The sequence below is a fragment of the Gracilinanus agilis genome, chromosome 2, assembly GCF_016433145.1.
Source record: "Gracilinanus agilis isolate LMUSP501 chromosome 2, AgileGrace, whole genome shotgun sequence".
Lineage (NCBI taxonomy): Eukaryota > Metazoa > Chordata > Mammalia > Didelphimorphia > Didelphidae > Gracilinanus > Gracilinanus agilis.
The window spans coordinates 336,938,768-336,948,285 of NC_058131.1; positions in this window are offsets into that span (position 1 = coordinate 336,938,768).

The following is a 9,518-nucleotide window of genomic DNA, read 5'->3' on the forward strand; positions in this document are numbered from 1 at the left end:
CTCTCTCTCTCTCTCTCTCTCTCTCTCTCTCTCTCTCTCTCTCTCTTTCTCTCTCTTTTAAGCAGAATCTGAATGACTATTTGTCAAGTACATTCCTTTCAGGTAGAGTTTGTAGTAATTGTCCACTGAGGCCTCCTCTACTTCTAAAATTCAGCAACTACAAAAAAAAAAGATATCTGTATATAAAGTGATTGGAAACCATGAGAAGTTATATAAAAATCAACCATTGCTATGATTAAGGATGCTGATATCATTGGAAGATGGAGAGGGGCTGGAATGTAGGAGGGGGAAGGTATTCTTCACACAAGAGAAAAATCATTCAACCTATGTGATAGAAGTTGGACATTGTGGATGGTACAGAGGAGCATTGGTCCAGTTTGGATAAAGTGTCCATTAGTATCACAGCTTTAATGCCATGACCAGCACTGTTAGGGATCACAAGAGAAGTCTGATACCCCTGAAGCAGGTAAAGAACAATGGAAATTAGGTCAAACAAACCTTGAATTGGATATGACTAAGGGTCTCAGTGTATGATACGTGCAATCAATGCTCATGGCCCACAAGAATCATACATTCTTGCAGTAACCAATAGATTGGGAGACAAAGTATCTTGATTTGTGTCCTAGCTCCACTATTCCCAACCAATATTATCTTGGGGAAGGTCATTTCCCCTCTCTATACGTCAGGTCCCTATCTGTAAAATGGGAGTAGGGTAAATAAAATGTTCTTTATGTCCCCTTCTTGCTCTGACATTATTTATTTGAAGATTCTGTGAAGCTTTAATATTCTGTATTCTAAAGGTATTCCATAGAGTTCTGACATTCTATGTTCTACATTCTAACTTTCTTTCCGACACTAATATTATTAAATGTCTTTCAGATGTTCAAATGAAATGTCTTTCAAATTATTGTTGTCGTTCAGTCATTTCAGTCATGTCTGACTCTTTCTGACCCATTTGGAATTTTCTTGGCAAACATACTGGAGGGGTTTAACTATTTTCTTCTTCAGCTCATTTTATGGATGAGGAAACTGAGGCAAATAGGGTTAAATGACTGCCCAGTATCACACAGCTAGTAAGAATCTCTTTCAGGATAGCTAGGTGGTTCAGTGGATAGAGATCCAGGCCTGGAGATGGGAGGTCCTGGGTTCAAAACAAGCTTCAGACATTTTCTTAGCTATATGACCCTGAGCAAGTCACTTAGCCCCAATTGCCCAGCCCTCACCACTCTTCTTCTTGGAGCCAATACTTAGTATTGATTCCAAGACAGAAGATAAGGTTTTGTTTTTTGTTTTTTTTTTAGAAATCTCTGTCTATCTGTCTCCACTCCCTCTCCCTCTTCCTCTTCCTTCCCCTCTCCCTCTCTCTCTTTTTCTTTCTCTCTCTCTAGTGGGGATGAGAGAAAGAGAGAGAGAAAATAGCTTTCTGTTTAATTTAAATTTTAAAAAATAGAGTGCTATCTCACATCCTACACCAAGATAAATTCAGAATGGGTGAATGATTTGAATATAAAGAAGGAAACTATAAGAAAATTAGGTGAACATAGAATAGTATACCTGTCAGATCTATGGGAAAGGGAAAATTTTAAAATCAAGCAAGAATTAGAAAAAATTACAAAATGTAAAATAAATAATTTTGATTATGTTAAATTAAAAAGTTTTTGTACAAACAAAAACAATGCAACCAAAATCAGAAGGAAAACAACAAACTGAGAAAAAATCTTTATTACAAAAAACTCTGAAAGAGGTCTAATTACTCAAATATACAAGGAGTTAAATCAATTGTATAAAAAAATCAAGCCATTCCCCAATTGATAAATGGACAAGGGACATGAATAGGTAATTTTCAGATAAAGAAATCAAAAGTATCAATAAGCACACGAGAAAATGTTCTAAATCTCTAATAATTAGAGAAATGCAAATCAATACAATGCTGAGGTATAACCTCACACCTAGCAGATTGGCTAAAATGAGAGAAGGGGAGAGTAATGAATGTTGGAGGGAATGTGGCAAAATTGGGATATTAATGCACTGCTGATGGAGTTGTGAACTGATCCAACCATTCTGGATGGCAATTTGGAACTATGCCCAAAGAGCTCTAAAAGCCTGCCTGCCCTTTGATTCAGCCATAGCATTGCTGGGTTTGTACCCCAAAGAGATCATAGATAAAAAGACTTGCACAAAAATATAGCTGTGCTTTTTGTGGTGACAAAAAACTGGAAAATGAAGGGATGCCCTTCAATTGGGGAATGGCTGAACAAATTGTGGTATATGCGGGTGATGGAATACTATTGTGCTCAAAGGAATAATAAACTGGAGAAATTCCATGTGAACTGGAAAGACCTCTAGGAATTGATGCAGAGTGAAAGGAGTAGAGTCAGAAGAACATTGTACACAGAGACCAATACACTGTGGTAAAATAGAATGTAATGGACTTCTGTACTAGCAGCAATGCAATGACCCAGGACAATTCTGAGGGATTTATGGAAAAGAACGCTACTCACATTCAGAGGAAGAACTGCAGGAGTGGAAACACAGAAGAAAAACAACTACTTGAACACATGGGTTGATGTGGACATGGTTGGGGATATAGACACTAAACGACTACACCAATGCAACTATCAATAATATGTAAATAAGTCTTGATTGATCACACATGTTAAAAACAGGGGAAATGTGTGTTGTATATGGGGGTGGGTGAAGGGGGATGAAGGGGAAAGTAAAAACAAGAGTTATGTAACCATGGAAAATTTTTCTAAAAAAATAAAATATAAAAAATAATAGCATGCTAATAATGTGGAATATAGCCTGCATTTTCAGGTGTAGTCACTATAATATTAGTTTTATTTCATTGTTTTACCTTGTTACAAAAGAGCTCTTATAGTTTATAATGTAAAAACAGAACATTAATATAACTTTCAAGAAAAACATCAGACAACCAGAACCATTTTGTGTATGTTGACATGTTCAGCATACAGTGGAAGGAGTACTAAAAGTCGTGTGAAGTCATGCAAAACATATTCTAATATTAGTCATATTGCAAAAAAAGTAAGACAAATAAAGGAAGTGTCAAAATTATATTTCAATTTATACACAGAATTTATCTGGAAGTCAGGAAAGAGGCTAGAACTAGATAAATAGATCTGAAATTCATCTGCCTAGATTTGATATTTGAATCCAAAGGAATTTAGAAGGCCATTAAGCTAGATGAAATAGAGGAAGAAGAGGAGAGAACCAAAGAGACATTCACAGTAATGAGACATGATCCAGAAAAGGAGATGGAAAAGAAGTAATTAGGCAGGTTGGAGGAGAACCAGAAGAGAGCAGTGTCACAAAAACCTGGAAAGGAGAGAGTATTTTAGAGCAGAGGGTGGTTGATGATTTAAAAGGCTTAAAAGTACTCTAAAAGACTTGGGAAAAATTAAGGAATCATTGGTAACATTGAAAAGAGAAGTTTCAGGATAATTATGAATCATAATCAAGACTGCAAGAAATTGAGAAGAATGAGAGAAAAGAAGGTGGCAGCCTGGATTGCCAGACTGCCACAGCATGTTCAAGAGTCAGAGCATAGGCTCTCCCCTAGAATCTTGCTTGAACCCTTGTTCTCATAAAGCAAGCTTTTTTCAAAAGGAATTCAGAGGAAAGCTTCAGGTCAGACAAGGAAAGGATCATATACATCTGATCTGATTAATAAGGCTTTAAACCAAAAAGAAGGAAAGTGACCAGGTAACAATAATAGCCCACATTTCCATAGCATCTTTAAAAATACGTATTTATTGTTAACATTGTTTTCTTTTTAAATTGTGAATTCCACATTCTACCCCCTCCCTCCTTCTCCCTTCCTCCTTACTGAGAAGGCAAGCAATGTGACATCAATTATACATGTGAAGTCATGCAAAATATATTCTAATATTAGTCATATTGCAAAAAATCAAGACAAAGGAAGTGGCAAAATTATATTTCAATTTATACACAGAATTTATCAGCTCTCTCTAGGGGCGGCTACACTGTCTTTGCTGTTTTTCCAACAAGACACTCCATTTCGAGGCTTCAAGCATTTTCATTTATGCCTTCATGCCTGAAATGCTCTCCTTCCTCATCATTTCCTCCTGACTTCTTTGGCTTCCATCAAGGCCCCAGCTTCTACAGAAAGCCTTTCCTAATCTCTTTTCATTCTAATGCCTTCTCTCTGTTGATTGTTTTCTACTTTTCCTGTATGTAGTTTATTTGTATATAGTTGTTTGTATATTAATTACCCATTGGACAGTAAGTTCCTTGAAAGCAGAGATTATCTTTTACCTTTCTAATGTATCTCAAGTGCTTAGCACAGTGTCTAGCATTATAGTAGGTGCTTAATAAATGTTTATTGACTGTCTTTCCTCCCTTCCCCTCTCTTCTCTTCTCCCCTCCCCTTCCATCTCCTCCCTTCTTTTTTCCTCTTCTTTCTCTTCTTCTCTCTTATTTCCTCTCCCCTCTCCTCCACTCCTCTTCTCTCCTCTTTCTACCTGCCTACTCTCTCCCTCTAAACAAATATGTATAAACAAGATGTATACAAAACTGGAGATAATCATAGAGAGAAGGCACTAGCACCATCTAATCTAGTCCACTTCCCTCATAAAATGATGAGGATAAGGAAACTGATGCTCAGAGATGTTAAGAGACTTACCTAGGAGCCATCGCTGGTCAATTATAAAGAACACAAGGCCCCAGAAACAACTCCTAAGATCTTTGGAGGGAAAATTTGGTGGTCATACTAGCTGTGTAATCCTGGGCAAGACACTTAGCCCTTCTCTCTGCCTTGATTTCCTCATCTGTAAAATGGGAATAATAATAACATCTACCTCTCATGGCTGTTGTGACAATAAAAATAAGTTAATATTTTTCAAGTGCTTTGCAAATCATAAAGCATTATGTAAATGTTAGCTATTATTTCTGTTATCATATTTGGCAAAGTTCTTTCACTGTTTATAATTATAATTGATAATTAATGTTGATAATACTCTTCACTCTTTAATATCACTTCACTTTCACTATTTATTTTCCTTCTAGTAATAATAAATAATGTGTGTGTCCTGCCTTTCTGACTCTCTTCTTTATCCTCCACAGAACTGACTTATTCCATCCTATTTCTGCCTTTGTTGGTTGCTGCTGCTACTGCTAAGAAATGAGACTGCTAATAAGGTCCCTTTCAGGAGTATAATGCATTTTGGTAGGAAAGAAGACCTTAGCTCCTGGATTAAGATCAAATGTATTTTGGGAACCTGGCAGTGAATGAGAGAGACATGTGGGCTCATGGGGCTGTTATTGTCTGGCAGGGACCATGGTCCCCATGGGCTTCTCTCCTCTACCCTCTTCTCTAGCCCAGTCAACAGAATGCTCCACACCCAGTTTCCTCTGCCTTTTCCCAGAGAGTGAATTCTTTAACTGAGGACAAGAACAAAGATGGCAGCCTATGCCTTCTTGCTCTGGGATGAGTTATGAGTCTGGCCAGCCTGGATTTATTATCTCAAATCAAAGAAACCAAGTGGTCAGGGCTGCCTTGAAGTCTGTTCTGTCTCCTCTGTGTCTGTGTCACATTTTGTTGCTCATTTTACAACTGCTTGGGCTCATGTGTCATAAATGCACCAAGCATAATTTATACAATCACATTTATGCCCACTCTCTACTCATACCTAGCCCCTACCCATGTGACATACATTTATTCCGATACAACCCTCCTCCCCGTATAGCATCATATCAACACACATCCACCATCCCATATACATTCACAATTTCACTCCATATAAAATCTCACTTGTCAACATTTTCTGTACAAGTTTCTAAACACACACAGGCTAGAAAACATACAACCAAACACACTTACCCACACCAAAAACAATGTCCTTATACCAGCTCCCCTACCCATACCCAACCATAAATATCACCCACACACTCCACCCACCCATATTCCACATGCACATTCCCTGTATCTGGCTCCTTTTTTTTTTGCCTCACCTGAGTTCTTCTCACCCTTGAGAACATTATCTGCTCCAAATTCTCTCTCTCCAAATAGGCATTGACAATGGGCAGCATCATAGCAATGGTAGCTGTGTAACTCAGCCACATGGACAATAATGATTCTGTCACCATCATTCCAAAGATGGTTTTGGTGAGCAGAGACTTGAAGAATTATTCCCCGTGGCCCAACCTTAGACATGGAGGGCTTTCTCAGGACAGCCCAGTGTTCTGGAGCTGGAAGGGACTTCACAGGCCACCCAGTCTAACCCCAGACTTTTATAGATGGGAAAAATTATGCCAATAGAGAGGGAAATGATTGCTGTGAAGAGCCTGCTCTTCGCTTGGTTGGGTCTCTGGAGGTAGGATGGCGTGGCGAAGAATGGAATGAAAATGAGCCAGAGTGCAAGTCAAATTGCAGAGGCTGTTCCTTCTAGTGCCATCTGCTGATTTTCATTTTTATGCCCTTTTTTCCTTTATGATCTCATACAGGTTTTGATTTTCCCATACTTTCAAAATCACATATTACCATCATAAGGTTGGCATTTACTAATTATCTTACTGTGATTAAACAAAGAAGCAAGCTTGTCAAGAATTATTCATTATGGCCTGGCTTAGTTGGAACTTATTCTTTTCAGCCATCTGTAAGGTACTAGAACATCAGTTCCTAGCTAAGCATAATAGTTAATTATATTTTAACTAATTAAATCATGTATATAGTTACATTATACTATTCATTCCCATCATAAATCAAAGAGATGGTTATGGTAGTTGATTACATCTAATAAGATACAATAATATCAGTCTGGTCCAAATTTTGTTCCCATGATGTTCTTTCTGCTATAGGGTTAATAAGAATGCAGTTCTGGTAGGGTGATTCTGTGCTAATTTGTCATTGCCTTAATTTCCTTGTGTTTCATTGTTTCTTTGGTCTGTAGGAGTTTGGGAACAAACTCAGGCCAGGTGTTTTCTTGCTGGGAACTTTAGAAACTTGCATTAACTCACTAACTGCTGGTTTTTTGCTGGGCTGATTCTAGGGGAAATGTCTATACTCTAGGGGGTTGTTTAGGGGTTTATTTTGGGATAGTGGGTAGTCTATGGCTGTGATTGTTCTTGCCATGAACCTGTATTGTTTTTCTGTGTCTCCTTTGAGCTGGATAAGGATATTGATTGCAATAATTTCAATGCAAGAGAATGTCACTGTAAAAAGAGCCACATAGGGTAAACTGAGTGTGGAATTTCCATCCTCCTGACAACCTGCCGTGCTGAATTGTCAGAGCTTGTGAGTAGCCGTGCTAAACCTCACAGCCTCAATGGCTTACGGCAGATTGCCAAACATCATAGAAGTATCAAGTAACCAAGCTTGGATTCAAACCCAGATTGTCTGAGTTCCAAATCCAATGCTTTCTCCATGATAGTGGACTAATCCTAGAGTATCCCAAAACCCTCATTTTTATGGATTAGGAAACTGAGGTCACTAGTGAAGAAGGGCTTTGCCTTATGTCAAACACAGAGATCTGGCCAGGACTCTTAGCTTGGGGCTCCTTCTTTCTATTGTAAAAAATAAACTTTTATTGATATTTTTGGGTTTTTAATTTTTTAATAAATTTTTTTATATCTTTTGCTTTTTATATCACCAGAATTTCTCCAAGTGTTCATCCTCTTCTCCTCTCCCAGAGAACTCTCCTATATAACAAATGGTATTTTAAAACATTTTATTTTTATCATGCAAAACACTTCCATGTTGGTCATCATTGTAAGAGCACCCTCCTACAAAACTAAAACCCCAAAATAAAACCATAAATACACTGATATGAAAGATAGTGTGCTTTGGCCTGTATCCATCTGACTCCAATAGCTCTTTCTCTAGAGGTGGATAGCATTTTCCATCATAAGTCTTTCAGAATTGTCCATTGATTACCATTGATTACCATTGATTACATACAATATTGCTGTTGCTGTGTACAGTGTTCTCCTGGTTTTACTTATTTCACTCTGCATCAGTTCCTGTAGATCTTTCCAACTATTTCTGAAATCATCTTGCTCATCGTTTCTTACAGCACAATAGTACTCCATCACCAACATGCACCACAATTTGTTCAGCCATTCCCCAATTGATGGATATCTCCTCAATTTCTAATTCTTTGCGACCACAAAAAGAGCTGCTATAAATACAAATGACATTTTTAAAGAAAAAAAAGAGGAGAGAAAAAAGTCAGCGAACCCACAATCAATACATTTTTAAAAGTTTGAAAATAATTGCTAAGTTCCATATCCAAAGCCTATCACTGAAAAGGAGTAGGGTAGGATAGAGTAGAGTCTTCTCAGGTAGAAGTGGTGTTTTCTCATTTCTCTTCTTCAGGCCATGTTTGCTCTTTGCAATTTCATACATTCATTTTTTAAAAATTATTCTTTTGTGGTTTTTTTCCTTTTACATTGTTGTAGTCATCTTGAACATTGTTTTCTTGACTCTGCTTATTTCACTCTACGTCAGATAATCTAAATGTTTCTGTTATCTCTATGATCATCATATTAGTTATTTCTGACAATCTAATAATATTCTTACATTCATATACTGCAACTTGTTGAGCCATTCTCTGGTCAATTGGCATCTATTTAATTTCCAATTATTTTCTACCATAAGAAGTATTGCTGTAAATACTTTGGGGGTATATGGGAACTTTCTTTTTATCAGTGATTGCCTCAGAGTGTAACAAATAAAAAGGTAGTCTGTCTGGAGTTATGACCACTTATTAATAAAATGAGAGGAGGGGAGAGGGGGAGAGGGAGAGGAAGAGGGGAAAAGGAGGGAGAAAGGGGGAGATGGGAGGGATATAGAGGGAAGGGAGAGAGAGAGAGAGAGAGAGAGAGAGAGAGAGAGAGAGAGAGAGAGATTTCCTTTAAGGTAAGATTAGGTCCCAGATTTCATTCCAGGGAGTCAGTCTCTTCAAGAGTTCTTGCCTTACCTGCCTCCCAGGGTTGTTGTGTGTGATGTTCATGTGAAACATGGCACAGATGCATCCCAATAGATGACCACTAGAGGTAATCATGTCTAAGAGTTCAGAACTAAAGTAAATATAGAAAAATATGAGTAATTAATAAAACAAATTGGGTACAAAGATGGTGACCAGTATAGAACATTGCAGATTCAGTACAGGTATTTGATAAACTGATAATACATTTTCTGCAAGTCCTGCTGGACTAATGCTGGAACTATAGTTTTTCAGTTTATGTTTAACTAATGTTAACTGGTGAAAACCACAAGATTTCAGAGGGTTAGGGTTTCATTCCTATTACTATCCCTCACTGCCCATTGTCAGCCCCCATCATGTGTGTAAGGATGGGATTTGTGCAAGGGGGATGGGATAAAAGGAGCCAGAGAAGGAATTGCTGACAGTTGCTGACAGTTGAGACCAGAGAGGATTCTGGGAGGTTCTCCAGAGAAGAGAGGGAGAAGAGAGGTCTTCAGGCAGAGGACTGAGAGATGGAGGAGGTGGACATCCCGGCTTGGATCCAGTCCTGAGTGC